Here is a 16,088-nt window from a genome sequence, read left to right on the forward strand (position 1 = left end):
CTAAGTTGTTGAGCATTTCATTCATTTGTGCATTTATTGTTACATTGTACACTGCATAAATCTGTGTTCACAGTTCTGACCCAAGAGCCATTCAAACCTACCAGTTTCCTAGGTAACCAACACAGTGCCTCAGAAACAGACGGCATAAAGTGGGAGTAAATCAGATGAAGTAAATCCAATTGCATTTCCACCTTTCCAGTATTTCTGTATGGTTAAAATGTGTGTGTTCGCTATTGACTTTCTTGGTGAAGTCACTCTTGTTGGGAAAACCTATGGAAAAATCTGCTTCAAGTTTGTATTTCAATGGAAAGCGATTTTTCCTCCTCTTTATTTTTGTTCCTTGAAAATTCTTAATTTTAGTACTTCAGTGAGTTTTTAAGAGTTGTTGAACTAGTTTATTGTTTAGCTCCTGTGTATATTGCCTGTTTGCTAGCTTTTGATCTCTGTGTGGATGGCTTGTATATTTTCTTGGTGCTGAGCAACTGTGTATTTTGAATCTTGGCATCTTTTTTTCGGGATACTGTGAAAAGTAGGGAAAAGTAGCCATTTTTTTTGGTATGATTGTATTTAAAATGGTGTGTACACAACTAATTGTAGGCAAACCTGGTAGCTGTGCTTGTCGTTCAAGATGCAATGCTTTCCATTATGAGACCTTGTTTTCAGTTACTTACAACTTTGCCAAACATAAACCGTTCAGACTCAAATTTCCTGTGTCAGTTGTTTCTCTCAGGATGAATGTTTTTGGAAAGTTTCAGCTAAAATGTTTCAGCCATTTCTTACAACAAGGCGAGGAAAAATACATTGTTTTGCTCACATCAAAAAAATTCTCAACTCTTTCTTTGAGATACTCTAGCACAGGGATTCTCAAACTTTTGTACTGGAGACTCTTTCACATAGCAAGCTTCTGAGTGTGACCCTCCCCTTATAAATTAAAAACATTTAAAAATATATTTAACACCATTATAAATTCTGGAGGCAAAGTGGGGTTTGGGGTGGAAGCTGACAGCTTGCAACCCCCACCCCGGTGTAATAACCTCATGACCCCCTATGGGGTCTTGAGCCCGAGTTTGAGAACCGCTCTTCTAGCACTTCCATGCTTTGCAGCAGACGTTTGAAATTTGCAAAGGGGTCACTCTGGTGTCAGAGATGTCTTTTGTCACAGTGAAAATCTTCTCAAATTTGGCCAAGTTTATAAGTCCCTGGAAAATCACAGTTTGGACATGATTAATAGAGTTTTGTTAAAGGTTAGCAGCATTATTTTCTGAAGATTCAGTCTGTAAAAAATGTGCTCCACCGCTACAAAGCTCCTATGTGCTGGCAAGGTTATCTGTGCCATCCTGACAGAGCAACTGAGCATGCTGTATCCTAGGCCTGCAGGAGCCATGCAGGACTTTTACCTGCAATTGCTCCTGCTGGCAGCAAAGGGACACTGTGGCACCAGGCACCAGAAGTAAGAGCAGGGAGACTCTCTCCTTTGCTCTCAATGCTTCTGCTTCTGTAGTGGCAGAATGGAAGAGAATGAGAAAGGAAGTTGACTTGAAAGTAGAGGCTGAGGAGCAGAGGGGAGATGTGGAAGTCAGGATGTTGAGTAGCAGGGGTGAAGATGGGAGAGAGAGGAGCAGAGAACAGAAGAAGGAAGTTTGGGAGTGAGAAGGTGAGCAGACTGGGACAGACTGTGTGAGCCTGAGTGGACAAAGTAAACAAAATGGAAAGTGCCTGCTTAATGAGCAGCTATTAGATATTGTTTTCTCTATTGTTTGTTGTGTGGCCCCATGGCTTATTTACTGCACATAGAACATCAAGGTTAGGAGGGACCTCAGTAGGTCATCTAGTCCAGCACCCTGCTGAAAGCAGGACTAATCCCCAACTAAATCATCTCAGCCAGGGCTTTGTCAAGCCTGACTTTAAAAACCTCTAAGGAAGGAGATTCCACCATCTCCCTAGGTAACCCATTCCAGTGCTTCACCACCCCCCTAGTGAAAACGTTTTCCCCAATATCCAACGTAAACTTCCCCCACTGCAGCTTGAGACCATTACTCCTCTTTCTGTCATCTGGTTCCACTGAGAACAGTCTAGGTCCATCCTCTTTGGAACCCCCTTTCAGGTAGTTGAAAGCAGCTATCAAATCCCCCCTCATTCTTCTCTTCTGCAGACTAAATAATCCCAGTTCCCTCAGCCGCTCTTCATAAATCATCTGCTCCAGCCCCCTAATCATTTTTGTTGTCCTTCACTGGACTCTTTCCAATTTTTCCACATCCTTCTTGTAGTGTGGGGCCCAAAACTGGACACAGTACTCCAGATGAGGCCTCACCAATGCCAAATAGAGGGGAATGATCACATCCCTCTATCTGCTGGCAATGCTCCTACTCATACAGCCCAAAATGCCATTAGCCTTCTTGACAAGAAGGGCAGACTGTTGACTCATATCCAGCTTCTCGTCCACTGTAACTCCTAGGTCCTTTTCTGCAGAACTGCTGCCTAGCCGCTTGGTCTCTATTCTGTAGCAATGCGTGGGATTCTTCCATCCTAAGTGCAGGACTTTGCACTTGTCCTTGTTGAACCTTATCAGATTTCTTTTGGCCCAATCCTCTAATTTGTCTAGGTCCCTTTGTATCCTATCCCTACCTTCCAGCATATCTACCTCTCCTCCCAGTTTAGTGCCATCTGCTAACTTGCTGAAGGTGCAATCCATGCCATCCTCCAGATCGTTAATGAAGATATTGAACAAAACTGGCTCCAGGACTGCGCTTGATAATGGCTGCTGACTAGACATGGAGCCATTGATCACTACCCGTTGAGCCCGACGATGTAGCCAGCTTTCGATCCACCTTATAGTCCATTCATCCAGCCCATTCTTCTTTAGCTTGCTTGTAAGAATACTGTGGGAGACCATATTAAAAGCTTTGCTAAAGTCCAGGAAAAACACATCCACTGCTTTCCCCTCATCCACAGAGCCAGTTATCTCATCATAGAAGGCAATTAGATTAGTCAGGCATGACTTGCCCTTGGTGAATCCATGCTGACTGTTCCTGATCACTTTCCTCTCCTCTAAGTGCTTCAGAATTGATTCCTTGAGGACCTGCTCCATGATTTTTCCAGGGACTGAGGTGAGGTTGACTGCTCTGTCATTCCCCGGATCCTCCTCCTCCTCCCCTTTTTCAAAGATGGTACTACATTAGCCTTTTACCGATCATCTGGGACTTCCCCCTATTGTCATGAGTTTTCAGAGATAATGGCCAATGGTTCTGCAATCACATCTGCCAACTCCTTTAGCACCCTTGGATGCAGTGCATCCAGCCCCATGGACTTGTGCTCGTCCAGCTTTTCTAAATAGTCCTGAATAACTTCTTTCTCCACAGAGGGTTGGTCCCCTCCTCCGCATACTGTGCTGCCCAGTGCAGTAGTCTGGGAGCTGACCTTGTTTGTGAAGACGGAGGCAAAAAAAACATTGAGTATGTTAGCTTTTTCCACATCCTCTGTCACTAGGTTGCCTCCCTCATTCAGTAAGGGGCCCACACTTTCCTTGGCTTTCTTCTTGTTGCTAACATACCTGAAGAAACCCTTCTTGTTACTCTTAACATCCCTTGCTAGCTGCAACTCCAAGTATGTTTTGGCCTTCCTGATTTCACTCCTGCATGCCTGAGTAATATTTTTATACTCCTCCCCAGTCATTTGTCCAATCTTCCACTTCTTGTAAGCTTTTTATTGTGTTTAAGATCAGCAAGGATTTCACTGTGAAGCCAAGCTGGTCGCCTGCCATATTTACTATTCTTTCTACACATTGGGATGGTTTGTTCCTGCAACCTCAATAAGGATTCTTTAAAATACAGCCAGCTCTCCTGGACTCCTTTCCCTTTCCTGTTGTTATTCTCCCAGAGGATCCTGCCCATCAGTTCCCTGAGAGAGTCAAAGTCTGCTTTTGTGAAGTCCAGGGTCTGTATTCTGCTGCTTTCCTTTCTTCCTTGTGTCAGGATCCTGAACTCGACCATTTCATGGTCACTGCCTCCCAGGTTCCCATCCACTTTTGCTTCCCCTACTAATTCTTCCCTGTTTCTGAGCAGCAGGTCAAGAGGAGCTCCGTCCCCTAGTTGGTTCCTGCAGCACTTGCACCAGGAAATTGTCCCCTATACTTTCCAAAAACTTCCTGGGTTGTCTGTGCACTGCTGTATTGCTCTCCCAGCAGATATCAGGGTGATTGATGTCCCCCATGAGAACGAGGGCCTGTGATCTAGTAACTTCTGCGAGTTGCCGGAAGAAAGCCTCGTCCATCACATCCCCCTGGTCTGGTGGTCTATAGCAGACTCCCACCACGACATCACCCGTGTTGCTCACACGTCTAAACTTAATCCAGAGACTCTCAGGTTTTTCTGCAGTTTCATACCGGAGCTCCGAGCAGTCATACTGCTCTCTTACATACAGTGCAACTCCCCCACCTTTTCTGCCCTTCCTCTCTTTCCTGAACAGTTTATATCCATCCATAACAGTACTCTAGTCATGTGAGTTATCCCACCAAGTCTCTGTTATTCCAAACACATCATAATTCCTTGTTTGGAATTATGTGCCAGGACTTCCCGTTCTCCCTGCCTGTTTCCCAGGCTTCTTGCATTTGTGTATAGGCACTTAAGATAACGCGCTGATCGTCCTGCTTTCTCACTATGAGGCAGGAGTCCTCCCCTCTTGCGCTCTTCTTTTTGTGCTTCCTCCCAGTATCCCACTTACCTCAGGGCTTTGGTCTCCTTCCCCCAGTGAACCTAGTTTAAACCCTCCTCACTAGGTTAGCCAGCATGCTTGCGAAGATGCTCTTCCCTCTCTTCGTTAGGTGGAGCCCTTCTGTGCCTAGCAATCCTTCTTGGAACATCATCCTATTGTCAAACAATCCGAAGCCTTCTCTCCGACACCACCTGCATAGCCATTCATTGACTTCCACGATTCAACGGTCTGTACCCGGGCCTTTTCCTTCCACAGGGAGGATGGACGAGAACACTACTTGCACCTCAAACTCCTTTATCTTTCTTCCCAGAGCTACATAGTGTGCAGTGATCCAAGGTCATTCTTGGCAGTATTATTGGTGCCCACCTGGAGAAGCAGGAAGGGGTAGCTATCCGAGCGCTTGATGAGTCTCGGCAGTCTCTCCGTCACATCGTGAATCCTAGCTCCTGGCAAGCAGCACACTTCTCGGCTTTACCGGTCAGGACGGCAGATAAATGAGTCGGTCCCCCCTAGGAGGGAGTCCCCGACCACCACCACCCACCTCCTTTTCTTGGGAGCGGCAGTCATGGAACCCCCATCCCTAGGACAGTGTATCTCATGCCTTCCAATCGGTGGAGTCGTCTTCTACTCCCTTCCTTCAGATGTATCATCTAGTCCACTCTCCACATTAGTACCTGTGGAGAGAACATGAAAACAGTCGCTCACCTGTATCTGCATTGCTGGTACATGGATGCGCCTCTTTCTTCTTCTGGAGGTCACATGCTGCCAATTTTCTTCACCGTCCTTTTGTCCCCGCTGCGCAGCCTGCTCTGAATCTTCAGAATGTTGTGCACATAGAAGCATATCCTGATGTCTGTCCAGGAAATCTTCAATTTCACTTATGCAACGCAGCATTGATACTTGTTTCTCCAGACCTTGAACCTTCTCTTCCAATATGGAGACCAGCTTGCACTTTGTACAGACAAAACCTCTTCTGTCCTGTGGAAGAAAGACAAACATAGCACATCCTGTGCAGGTCACAACAGCTGATCGCTCACCGTCCATATTACCTTCCTTCTATGAGCTTCCTCAGCTGTTGCAGTAACTATTCAGAGAAGCCTGCGAGATGAAAGCCTCAGTGGCCTCTCCCTAGGCAAACTCCCAGTCAAACTCCCTCTATTAGCCTCTCCACTGTTTGCCGCTCAACTGGTTCTCAGCTGACTGCCTTTTTATAGCAGTCAGGCCCACTCAAGGCTCACCTGGAACAAAGCACTCCCAATTCACACTATTGAAACCCTGCTCTGAAGACAGACTTGTTAATTTCCACATAGGGTTTTCTAGGGCACTCATCAGTATGATATCTGAGTGCTTCATCAATATGAATGAATACATTTTTACAACACCCCTGTGAGGTGAGGGAGGATTATTATTCCCATTTTGCAGATGGGGAATTGAGGCACTGAGAGAGATTAAGGCTAAAAGTATTCACTAATTTTGGGTGCCCAATTTGAGACACCTAGGACCTGATTTTTTCAGAGTATTTAGCATTTTATAGCACTTCATTTGCTTGGAGCTCAGCTTCTGATTGATTTCAGTTGCAGTAGTTAGTGCTCAGCGCTTCTACAAGTCAGACTCCAGGGTCTCAAGTCAGGCACTCAGAAAATGTGGAATACTCAGTTAGTGACAACCTGTGAAAAGGTTGGTTTAAGTGACTTGCTTAGCATCATATAGGATGCAGGAAAAGAATTGAGATACATGGTCATCAACAGGATTGGGACTGTTAAATACATCATACCCTCTGCCACTTGATCTGAAGGAGTAACTGATAGCAGCCTTAGGTTGTCATTCTCTGTGTGGTCATGCACCAGAGGGAACTTGGTACCTTTTGCCAATGGGGTTTGGAGATACTGACAGCAGAGGAATGATGAAATTTGGGAATTGGGTTCCATTCCAGTTTCTGGAAGGGAGTGTGTTCTATTTGGCACAGTCTGTTCTTCCTTTTACGCCCAAGAGTGACACTTTCTGCCCCATCCCTGCCAACCTCTCCTTTTCCCAATCCTGTCTTGTCCCTATTGCTGGTTCCTCATTCCAGTTCCACCCTTTTCACCTAGCCAGTCCCAGTCTCCAGGCTTCTCATACCAATCCTAGTTTCCTTGCCAAGCAAGTCTTAGTCTCCCCCCTCCAAACTCCCCCTCCCAGCCCTAGTCTCTCCCCACGTTTCCCATCCCCACTGGCTTCCTCAATGAGCTCCTCATCCAAACTCGGTATCCTGTCTCTCCTATTACCTCCCCTACTCTTTGTCCTAGTCTTTTTGCCCAGGCAGTACCAGGTCTCCCCCTACATGTCAGGGTTTTTTTTCAGATCGGTCTCACATCCCCTCCTATCTCCTTTCCCTGACCCACTGAAACCTCCAATCCTAGTGTCCCCTAGCTCTTCATCCAGTCTATTGGCTCCCCCCCACCTATTGGCTCCCAGTCCCAATCTCCCCCCCAGGTCCCAGTCCTAATCTCCCCCTCCTCCCCCCACCCTCACATGCGCCAGTTTCCTCCTTCTTCCCCCCCTTGCCATCCTCCACTCCTAGTCTCTTCACCCGGCCTCCTTGCTCCAATCTATACCTCCTACCCCACTGCATGTCTATCTCTTGTCCCCTTTGCATTAGATCAGGCAACTTACTCCTCCACTGTGTGTCTACCCAGCAGGGAATCATGGAGAACTGTGTAGAGCCAGCGTCCTTGCTGTTAGTTCAGGTAGCCACATAAGAAAAAGAAGGCAGACAGGGGTCGTTCCCCCGTCAAGAAGCCACAAGGGGATTTCAGCGGGGTGTGTCCTCAGGCAGGACACCCATGGTCTGGGCCTCAAGACCCAGCACCGTTGACTCTGGTCCCAACAGGAGGCCCATTGAATCAGGTGCTGGTAGACTCCCTGACTCGGGTGGATTTGGAGGAAGAGCTCAATCTTCCCTCCATGCCGGACACCTACAAGGCAGCGCGGAACCTCATTGCCATGACCGCACAAGCCCTGGCACCGCAAGACCAGGCACCGGCTGTGGCACCAGCTGCAGCGTCTATTCCGGCACCACATGTAGCTCTGGAACCCTTTGCAGCACCAATGATGGCATCGCTTCTGGTTCATCATCGTGGCAAGCCTATGATGTTACGGCACGGCTCACCATCTCCCCAGTACCGCTTCCTGGAACCGTCCGGCTCTGCCCCACCGTGGTTGGGCACAGACTATTTGTCCGAGTCAGACACTGAGTCTTCTCTCTCTAGACACAGCCACTACCAATCCTGGTCTGGCTCCACAGATCGGTGGAATCATCGGCACCGGCGGTTGCCTGGCTGCCTCAGTGGCATGGCCCAGTCCAATGGCCCTTTTGGACACCTTGGGCCTATGCTCAGGGTCAGGTCTCCAGGCCGGCATTGGTGGCATCTACAACCCATGGCCCTCCCCCTTAGTAACGTCGCTGACTCACCACACACTCAGGGCTCCTGAGGACCCTGCTCGAGTCAGGGACTCTGGGCTGTCACGCTCAGGTGCAGAACCTGAACCAGCACTATAAGTGACACTAGAGCCACCTCTAGTCACGGGAGGTTCCAAGGTACCTGACCCAGCCTCCAGAGAGCCAGAAGGGCAGGAAGACCCTGTCCCACGGGCCTCCTCCTCGCCAGACGAGGAGGTGGCGGGCACCACCACCACCCTACCAGTGATGGACACCAAGGGACACCAGGACCTCCTTAGGAGGGTGGCTCTAAACCTCGATCTCCAGGCAGAGGAGGTCATGGAGGAGTCTGACCCGATGGTGGACATCCTTGCCCCTGAGGGTCATTCTAGGGTGGCCTTGCTCCTCATAAGAACAATCCAAAACACCAAAGGTTCTCTGGTAGACTCCAGCCTCTATACTACCCACCACTAAACGGGTGGAAAGATGCTATTTTGTGCCACAGAAAGGGTACGAACACCTTTTCACTCCACCCCCAAGGTGGAAGGGAAGGAAGTGAGGGGGGTTCACCTGTGCAGTGCTAAATAGCCTCGAGGCAGACTACGAGGGAGGGAGAGCACATGCGCGGGCTCAACGGGACACTGATACCATAAATCTCCGATTAGAGGTGCAGGGGCACATAGGCACCTAAAGTGGAGCACCCATAGGGACAGTACTCGAAGAAGAAGGTCCAGCTTCTTAGTGTCCCTTGACTTAGGCGTGGGACCTGGCTGTCCTTGCCGCTCTTTGTGATTTGCCGCATTGTGGAAGGAATCCCATTGTTTCAAACAAAGTTCTCTGTGGAAAATTACAGTAACAAGATTGTGTTTGGAGTCACATGGACAAGTCACATGTCCATGCACGATTTCACCTAGTCACAGCAGGAAAGTCCATTAAGAGTAGGTAGGCATCTTCCATTGTAAGTTAAGTGTCCTTTAATGGGGCCACTCTTCTTGAAATAGTTCCTTCAAGATGTGCAGGCTAAATACCTTGTGGGTGTTACCCCAGGAGCAAACATTTGAAATACAGGTATAGTGCCAATACTCGTAACTTCAAATATTAAAATGATACGTGCATAGAAATAGCATAATCATATTCAGTAAATCATAACCTTTCCATAGACATCTTAAATGCCAACCTTTGTACAATATTTATTGAAATTATATTACAGTGGTTGCACCAATAATCTATATGCTCGTATTTTAATCAGATAACGTCACACCCAGTATGGCCATTCTTATGTTCTAATACTTCACTGATTACTTCAATATTGATTAGCTGTTGCAATCTGATGAGAGGCCTGTAGAAAAGCTATGTATTCTATATACTGTAGTCCAGAATTGCAAAGAATGATATCTAAACTTGCATCAGTGAGAGTGATTTTTAAAAGAAATGTACTGTATATACTAGATCATAAGCCGGTTAGTTTATAAGCTGACCCCCTGAAGATGGATAAGTAAAAGTGGAAAATTTTTATGAGCCATTCATAAGCTGACCCTATAATTCAGGTGTCAGCAAACTTTGGCTCCTGGGCCATCAGGATAAGCCACTGGCATGCCGAGATGGTTTGTTTACCTCGAGCGTCCGCAGGCACGGAGGTAAACCTAAGTAAACAAAAAGAAAAGGAGTACTTGTGGCACCTTAGAGACTAACCAATTTATTAGAGCATAAGCTTTCGTGAGCTACAGCTCACTTCATCAGATGCATATCGTGGAAACTGCAGCAGACTTTATATGTACACAGAGAATATGAAACAATACCTCCTCCCACCCCACTGTCCTGCTGGTAATAGCTTATCTAAAGTGATCATCAGGTGGGCCATTTCCAGCACAAATCCAGGTTTTCTCACCCTCCACCCCCCCACACAAATTTACTCTCCTGCTGGTGATAGCCCATCCAAAGTGACAACTCTTTACACAATGTGCATGACAATCAAGTTGGGCTATTTCCTGCACAAATCCAGGTTTTCTCACATCCCCTCCACCCCCATACACACACAAACTCACTCTCCTGCTGGTAATAGCTCATCCAAACTGACCACTCTTCAAGTTTAAATCCAAGTTAAACCAGAACATCTTGGGGGGGGGGGTAGGAAAAAACAAGAGGAAGCAGGCTACCTTGCATAATGACTTAGCCACTCCGAGTCTCTATTTAAGCCTAAATTAATAGTATCCAATTTGCAAATGAATTCCAATTCAGCAGTTTCTCGCTGGAGTCTGGATTTGAAGTTTTTTTGTTTTAAGATAGCGACCTTCATGTCTGTGATTGCGTGACCAGAGAGATTGAAGTGTTCTCCGACTGGTTTATGAATGTTATAATTCTTGACATCTGATTTGTGTCCATTTATTCTTTTACGTAGAGACTGTCCAGTTTGACCAATGTACATGGCAGAGGGGCATTGCTGGCACATGATGGCATACATCACATTGGTGGATGTGCAGGTGAACGAGCCTCTGATAGTGTGGCTGATGTTATTAGGCCCTGTGATGGTGTCCCCTGAATAGATATGTGGGCACAATCGGCAACGGGCTTTGTTGCAAGGATAAGTTACCAGCAGGAGAGTGAGTTTGTGTGTGTATGGGGGTGGGGGGGGATGTGAGAGAACCTGGATTTGTGCAGGAAATAGCCCAACTTGATTGTCATGCACATTGTGTAAAGAGTTGTCACTTTGGATGGGCTATCACCAGCAGGAGAGTAAATTTGTGTGGGGGGGTGGAGGGTGAGAAAACCTGGATTTGTGCTGGAAATGGCCCACCTGATGATCACTTTAGATAAGCTATTACCAGCAGGACAGTGGGGTGGGAGGAGGTATTGTTTCATATTCTCTGTGTACATATAAAGTCTGCTGCAGTTTCCACGATATGCATCTGATGAAGTGAGCTGTAGCTCACGAAAGCTTATGCTCTAATAAATTGGTTAGTCTCTAAGGTGCCACAAGTACTCCTTTTCTTTTTGCGAATACAGACTAACACGGCTGTTACTCTGAAACCTAAGTAAACAAAGTGTTCCAGTGTGCCAGCAGCTTACCTTGACAGGCTGGGACAGCAACTGGTGGGGAAATTTTTGCTGGGGAAGAAGCTGGGAATCAGGGGAGTTAACCCCTGTGACCACTCCCCACATGACCCCACCCCTAGCCTGGGACTCCCTTCCCACCTTATCTGGGGAGGATGTCTTTGGCCTGGCTGGAGCTGCTCCGGCGGCCCAAACCGGACGGTGTGACTGCAGCATGTTCCAGTGGGCTGGGCCGGGAGGCATGGCTACAGTGTGCTGCGGTGGGCTGGGCAGTGCAGCCGCAGCCCGCTCTGGTGGGCGAGGCCAAGTGACACGGCTGTAGCCTGCCAGCCTCTGAGCTGCAGCTGCTTCGGAGGCTGGGGGGAGAGCAGCATGACAGAAGCGGAGAGACTCTGGCCCCCCTCTTCCCTTCTGGCTCTGCTGATTGTGCTGCCTCTCCTTGCTCCCCCTGTTGCGGGGAGGGGCTGTGTCCCACCTTTCCCTCTCTATACCCGTTCATAAGCCGATCCTCTTCTCTGATGCGTCCCTGTTTTACTAAAAAAAATTCAGCTTATGAATGAGTATATACGGTATACATTTGGAATATTGTTTTCCCATCTACTTTTCTATTATTTTGGTGGAATTATCTCTTTAAGTGATGTGAAATTCAATGCACATAGCTTAATTTCCCAGCATTGCCTCTCTCCATCCCCTAAATTAAACATACCCACTGTCTTACTGTTCAGTCCCTTAAAAACTACACACTACAGCATTGGCCTTTAGCAGGGTGTGTTAATGACTGTTTCCATATTTGACAGTAATACCTGTTGTTCCATATCCATTTTAAATGTTTGAACTTACTAAACACTGGTCTGGCCATGGTGAAGGTAATTGAGTTATGTACTGTTTCAGTAAATTTATGTAGTAGTTTTTAAATACTTTTAATACTTTAAATGGGTTGTAAAAAACCACCAGCCTGTAAGCTTTTATCATCTTCATTTATGCAAGTACTTATTGTGGCTTTATGTGCCAGATGATAGTTATTTAGCTTTGTTGTTTCTAAATGTTGTAAAGCATTTTATATTTTCCTATGCTGATGCAAAGTTAAGCTGCTTAAAGTGATCCTTTTATAAGACAAAACAGTGTCATATAACAGTATAATTTACATTGACAAATAAAAAGTTCTTACAGGAGTGCCTGAATGAGAAATACCTGGAATATTAAGCAAAGACCTATGCTTAGGTCTGTGTACGCTGTTGGCCTGTCTCCCCAGCCCAAGAATGTTTGACGGCATGTCCAGAATCTGGTTCAGGCCCTCTTTTTCAGGCTTCGGCTTTATTTCTTCCACATATCAACTGGTGGTAAATTCCACATCAGCTGTCACTTCCCCCTAAACCAAGGATCTTCTGCCCGGGGCTACAGGTTTCTATGCTACAGGCCAGTTGTCTGAGAGTCATTCACAAATTGTGCTTTTTGCCCCGCAGAGACAGGAGCTTCTTTCCAGAGCCGCCTTGTTCCTGTTAGCCTTTTTGTAGTCCTACAGGCAGTTTGCCCTGGGAGTAGCCCTTCTCCAGGACCCACCACAGGATCCAATCCAGTCCCTGTATCTCTCCCCAGGGACTTCTGCAGGAATTTGTTAGTTTCTGAGGTGCCACAAGGACTCCTCCTTGTTTTTCCTGCACTTTGCAACTCTCTCTCCCAAGTGCGTTACTTGCTGATTAGAAAATCATGTGATACCTAGCTGCTTAGTCTTAGCTGGGAGGTAGCTAATAAATCACAGGTATAGCTGGATTCCAACTCCCCTTAGAGGACAGCCACCCTGTGAGACTGTTTCCAAAACGTAGCATATTTTCCTTTTTAATAATGATGGCTAATGTGTTCACAAATATCTCATTGCCTTTCTGACTAAGTGTTAATAAGTAATAACAAAAAAAAATTAAAGCTGTAAAATGGATAAGTGAAAGTCTCTTCAAAGCTTACGAGAACATTTTAGAATTCTCCAGTGAAGTCCCTGGGTGACTGCACCTCTAGTGTTAATGGATAATTAGATCCCCACAGAAATAAAGCTAATTATGTAAATATTTTAAGGGGTGTCATTAAATGGAAAATATCAGTTACCAATCGACGTTCATTTTTATAAGTAATTATAATTGCTGTTTCTTGAATGTCATTTGTAGTTTAATAGGAAAGTGTGTGACTATTAGCTTTAATTGCAAACAGATTTTGGCCCAAGGAATCAGGTTTTGTCTTTTTTTATGTTGCCTGTAGGAAACGCCAATCAGGCACAAAATAATCAATATATAATATCAGGAGATGTTTTGGCCTGTTTGTCCTTTTTCTTAAAGATCACGAATATATTACCTGACTAATTTTCCATCAGATAATCATTTCAGATGTTGTTATAGTCATACATTTTTATCAAGTACAGTTTTAAGGATCCCTGTATCCTCAGCTAATCATAGATAAGTTGGTTTTCATTAAGAGTTAAGGTAATTGGGAGTTATGTGGGACAGCATAATCTCTTCATAAACATTCAGTACAAAATGTTCTGCCTAGAGGATTTAATAAAGGACACCACATATCCCTTATATTGAAAAGATGATAATTAAGATCTACCACTAAAGATGATCTCATATGGAACTTCTTGACACTACTTTTCTGATGCTGGAACAGAATTCTGTGGAATGATACTGACTCTTGATATGTCTATATGAAATGAAATGGGAATAGCCTCCATCAAGATCACGTTCAGCCTACCTTACATCTATTCTTCCAAAAGTGAGAATCTAGAATCTGTTTGATTTTGATCCCTGATGTGGCATTGGTGTCTGGCAGCACTGGCCCTCTGCAACAGAGCAGACTTAATGAATGTATTTTTATCTTTTTAGGCTATTTTTTATCAACATTCTTTTGAAATAGGGTTGTCAAGATTCCTCCCCCACTCTGAACGCTAGATGTCATGACATGCCCCCCAAATCTCAGCTAGGGTGAAACACTGGCTGGGATTTCTTCCTGGAGGTCTAGGAAAAACAGAGTTAATAAGACACATGCATCTCTAAATATACTACCAAGTACGTAAAGACTAACTATTTTCCACATCTCAAGGACAACTTTAACCAGTTGATTCTGGGAAACTTTCATGGGAGAGTGCATCAGCCACTTTGTTAGAAGCTCCTGAGATGTGTTGGATGTCGAAATCAAAATCTTGGAGAGCTAAACTCCACCAAAGAAGTTTTTTGTTATTTTCTTTGATGGTGTGAAGCCACTTCAGTGCAGCATGGTCGATTTGCAGGTGGAAACGCCGTCCCCAAACATAGGGGCGTATCTTTTCCAGAGCGTAGACAATGGCGTAACATTCTTTTTCACCGACTGACCAATTGCTTTCCCTCTCAGACACTTTTTTGCTGAGAAACACTACAGGGTGGAATTCTTGATCAGGTCCTTTCTGCATTAAAACTGCTCCCACACCACGCTCAGATGCATCTGTGGTTACTAGGAACGGTTTGTCAAAGTCTGGGGCCCTTAGTACAGGGTCAGACATGAGTGTCGCTTTAAGCTTGTTAAAGGCCTTCTGACATTTTTTCGGTCCACTGAACAGCATTTGGCTGTTTCTTTTTGGTTAGGTCTGTCAGTGGGGCGGCGATTTGGCTGTATTGCGGTACAAATTGTCTGTAATAACCGGCCACGCCTAAGAAAGATTGAACCTGTTTCTTTGACTTTGGGACAGGCCACTTTTGGATGGCATCCACTTTGGCCTGTAGGGGGCTGATAGTTCCTTGACCCACCTGGTGTCCAAGGTAAGTCACTCTGTTTAGGCCTATTTGACACTTCTTAGCCTTAACATTTAGTCCTGCCTCCCTTATGCGCTCAAGGACTTTTTGTAGATGTTCCAGGTGTTCTGCCCAGGAATCCAAAAATATGGCCACATCGTCAAGGTAGGCGACTGCATATTCTCCTAATCCCGCTAGGAGACCATCTACAAGTCTTTGGAAGGTGGTGGGTGCATTCCGCAGCCCGAAAGGGAGTACATTAAATTCATACAGCCCGACATATGTGGTGAAGGCTGACCTTTCCTTGGGAGATTCATCTAGTGGTACCTGCCAGTACCCCTTGGTTAAGTCCAAGGTAGAGATGAACTGGGCCCGTCCCAGTTTCTCTAATAGTTCATGTGTGCGTGGCATTGGATAGTTGTCTGGGCGAGTTACAGCATTTAGCTTACAGTAGTCCATGCAAAAACGTATTTCCCCATCTGGTTTGGGAACTAGAACCACTGGAGGTGCCCATGCACTTCCAGAGGGGCAGATTACACCCATCTGTAGCATACCCTGGATCTCCCGTTCTATAGCAGTTGTAGCTTGAGGAGACACCCGGTAAGGTTGGACTTTAATTGGGCGAGCATTACTTGTGTCAATGGAGTGGTATGCCCATTCAGTCAGTCCTGGGGTAGCTGAGAACGTTGGCGCGTAGCTAGTGCACAGCTCCTGGATCTGCTGTCACTGCATATGCCCAAGGGTCATGGAGAGGTTCACCTCTTCCACACCACCAGCACATTTCCCTTCGTAGTAGACACCTTCAGGCCACTCAGCGTCGTCTCCTCCCTCGGGCTGTAAACTGACAAACCTTTAATTCTCTGGAATAAAAGGGCTTTAGAGAATTAATATAGTACACCTTAGGCTTTCGGTTGGAGGTGGGGAATGCTATGAGATAATTAAAAGCTCCCAGGCGCTCCTGGACCGTGAATGGCCCTTCCCACGATGCTTCCATTTTATGGGCCTGGAGCGCCTTTAAGACCATGACCTGGTCCCCTACTTCGAAGGAACGCTCTCTGGCATCTTTATCATACCAGGCTTTTTGCTCTTTTTGAGCATCCTGTAAGTTTTCTTTAGCAAGGGCTAAAGAGGTTCGGAGGGTATATTGTAGGTTGGTTACA

General features: G+C 46.1%; 1 protein-coding gene across 11 annotated transcripts in view; it reads left to right on the top strand.

Annotated features, from left to right (window-relative positions):
• The window catches only part of DOCK3 (dedicator of cytokinesis 3), a 585,647-nt gene that overhangs the window by 135,913 nt on the left and 433,646 nt on the right, over nt 1–16,088 (top strand). The window lies entirely within an intron of this gene.

This window comes from Lepidochelys kempii, chromosome 7 (genome assembly GCF_965140285.1).
Source record: "Lepidochelys kempii isolate rLepKem1 chromosome 7, rLepKem1.hap1, whole genome shotgun sequence".
Taxonomy (NCBI): Eukaryota; Metazoa; Chordata; order Testudines; family Cheloniidae; genus Lepidochelys; species Lepidochelys kempii.